This window comes from Cibotium barometz, chromosome 27 (assembly GCF_041138505.1).
Source record: "Cibotium barometz isolate CiBa-2024 chromosome 27, ASM4113850v1, whole genome shotgun sequence".
Classification (NCBI taxonomy): Eukaryota; Viridiplantae; Streptophyta; class Polypodiopsida; order Cyatheales; family Cibotiaceae; genus Cibotium; species Cibotium barometz.
The window spans coordinates 20,657,068-20,660,461 of record NC_141072.1 but is presented as its reverse complement, the minus strand read 5'-3'; positions in this window follow the sequence as shown (position 1 = coordinate 20,660,461).

Genomic DNA, 3,394 nt, shown 5'->3' with positions numbered 1-3,394 from the left:
ATTGATACCGTTAACTTGGATAGCACTCTTGGATAAAGGTGGTTTTCCAAGTTGACACCACACTCCATATGATAGCAAATTGTGTTGAGATTCTGTATCCAATAATGCATTATACAGCACCTCCCCGTAAGGACTCTGTAGCTCAATTGGGTATCTTAGAGGTGGGTCAGATTCCAGTGAATCCTCCCCTACCTCCTCAAAAAATGCTTGCGTAATCCCCAAGTTGGCTTCTCGTAGGCGCCTAACATGCTGTGGACATTCTTTGGCTTTAACTCTTGCTTGTATCTTCTTAAGCTCAGCTTGTTCTTTAGCTACCTTCTTCTGATGGATTGCATGTATCTCCTCTTGGCTTAGGGGGTCATAGTATCTTTTGAATTTACTCCCATTGAGGAATCCAATGATTTCAACTCCGTCGAGAGTCTCCACTCGGATGGTACCTTGTAGGGTAATTTCACATACTCTATACGGTCCCTTACCAACATATTTGAGCTTCTTCTTTTCGTTATGCACTCCATACATTAGGACTTTATCCCTAACTTTGATGTCCTTGTCATTTAGGTGGTGATCAAACCATTTTTTCCTTCTATCCTTCTCCACAAGGGCATTGTACATAGCCAATTGTCTTTCTTCATTTAGCCACTCAAGGATATACAAACGCTCTACTAAGGGATTACCATCCCAACCCTCTTGAGTAGCAACACGAAGACTAGGAATGACAAATTCCCATGGCATGACTGCTTCTTGGCCATATACCATCTTGAATGGTGTGCAATTAATAGCCACTTTGTACGCAGTACGATAGGCCCATAAAGCTGACGTAAGCTTTAGATCCCAATCCGTGCGATGAGCCTCAACAATCTTTGTCAGAATAGAGATTAAGGTCTTGTTGGTACTCTCGGCTTGGCCATTCGCTTGCGGATAATAAGGAGTAGATTTATAATGGAATATCATGAAATTTGTTGTGAGCTTCTTAATCACTTCATTTATAAAATGCGTACCATTATCGCTCACAAGTTTAAAAGGACAACCGAAGCGTGTGATTATATTTTCAAAGAGGAATGTCCTCGCATCTCCCTTATGTGTTGCTTTCGCTTCAGCCCATTTGGTCACATAGTCAGTGTGGCCACAATAATATAGCGAGATTGTGTGTTGCGGGCCGCTGGGCTAATTGGACCTAGAAAGTCTAAACCCCACTTTTCAAATGGTTGGCTTACTTTAATTGGATGTAGGGGCATCTGATCTTTCCGCTAGGGTTTCTTGTAGCATTGGCATTCATCACAACCCTTCACAAAAAGTGATGCATCTTGGAACATAGTGGGCCACCAATACCCTGATTGTAAGATCTTTCACGTAGTTAAGTCTCCTGAAAAGTGACCACCGGCTATGCCCATATGTGCCTCTTACAAAATATATAGATATTCATCCTCTCGGGAACAACGCCTAAGAACGTCATCCTTTCCTCTTTTATAAAGAGTCCCGGCCATCAGGCAATAGGGTTTGCATTCCTTGATCAGCTTTCGAGCTAGATCTTTACGAACCTCCTTGGGTGGAAAGCCATTAACCAAAAAGTTAACAATCTTCTCACTCCATTCAGGCATTGTCTCCACCATGAACAAGGAAGTGTCAGGTAAGTCATCATCAACTCCCGTAGGAGCTTCACCATTAGGTATGCGAGACAAATGATCAGCCATGACATGTTTTTTGCCAGGTCTCACAACAACAACAATGAAATCAAACTCAAGAAGAATCAATAACCATCGTGTGATTCTTCCTGTGGAGCATGGTTTGTTTACCAGATACAACAATGCTGCGTGATGATCCACATAGAAAACAAACTTGGTGGGGGAAAGGAGGTAATAACAAAATTTTCTTACTGCATATATCATTGCCAACCCTTCTCGCTCCGTAGTGGTGTAGTTCATTTCAGCATCGTTCAACTGGCGCGACTGGCAAAGCTAATGGGGTAGTCTAGTTTATGTTCTCCAGGTTGAGTTAACACACATCCAATAGCAAAGTTTGATGCATCAATATGCACATGGAAGATTAAATCCCAGTTAGGCATTCGCAAGATTGGAGCACTCGCCAACGCCTTCTTTAATAGCTCATATGCACGGTCACAATCTTCGGTCCAATTAAACTCGATGATGAGAAGCTTGTACAATGGTCGAGCTATCTCAGCGAGAATAAAATAAACCTTTGATAATAACCAACATGGCCCATAAAGCGTTGGACTCCCTTATAGTTGGTGGGTGGGGGCAATTCCAGAATGACCTTGATTTTACTTTCGTTGGAAATCCCATTCCGTGTTTAACCTAGAATTCGTATTTGAAGGGATTCAATAAGATGCGATATAATTTACACCTTTCAAATATTTTTCGTAAACACATTAAGTGCTCATCCCAAGAGGAATGAACACAAAGATCATCTAAGAAAGCTTCACAAAAGTCCCTTAGATATTCCTTAAAGGCTGTGTTATCAATCATTGGAATGTTGCAGATGCATTGGTTATGCCAAACGCCATGACGCGAAAGGCAAACACTCCAAACTCCGTTATAAAAGCTGTTTTAGCTTGGTCCTCTACTGCAATCATGATCTGATTATAACCAGAGTACCCATCTAAAAAGCTATAAGCCTCCTTACCTGCAACTCTTTCAAGCACATGTTCAGAATACGGCAAGGGGTAATGATCTCTTCTGGTGGCTGCATTAACCTTAGATCAACGCACACTCTGAGTTTCCCATTCTTCTTTGGTATAATGACTATCGGAGAAACCCATTCTGAGTGCTCAATAGGGTATATGAATCCACATTCTATAAGCTTTTCAATTTCCTCTTGTACAATCTTTGCATACTTAGGATTCACTGGGTAGGGACGTTGCTGGATTGGTTTAGCAGTGCTAATCATTGGAATTGTGTGTTGCACCACAGAGGGTGGAACACCCTTCATATCATGGTATGTCCAAGCAAATATGTCCTTGAATTCTTTAAGAAGCCTCTTAAGTGTAGCTTCCTCCGTCTGGGTGAGGTCTTGAGCAATAAAAACTGGGTTAGACTCCTCACCTGGATCTGCTAGTTCTATCTCGCTGGGCCATTGTAGACACCGCTACTCCCATTGGTAGGCGTTCGTTGGGCTTTTGTGTAGACGACTTTACATTCTCCCATGGTGGTAATAAACGATTTGAAATGCTCGAGTGCGGGGTGTAAGTCTACCGGTTCTTGTTGTGCCATGCTTTTTTCTTTTAATTCCGCATCCTTTTATTGCTAAGCTAACTCTCGGTTTTGATGCCTTCTCACAGTACGACTTAGTTTCGGCTTCTCTTCGATTTCTAATTGGGTGGTGTCATGAGGTTGCGGAATACACCACATGACACTTTGGAGGTATTGTCCCCAATTAT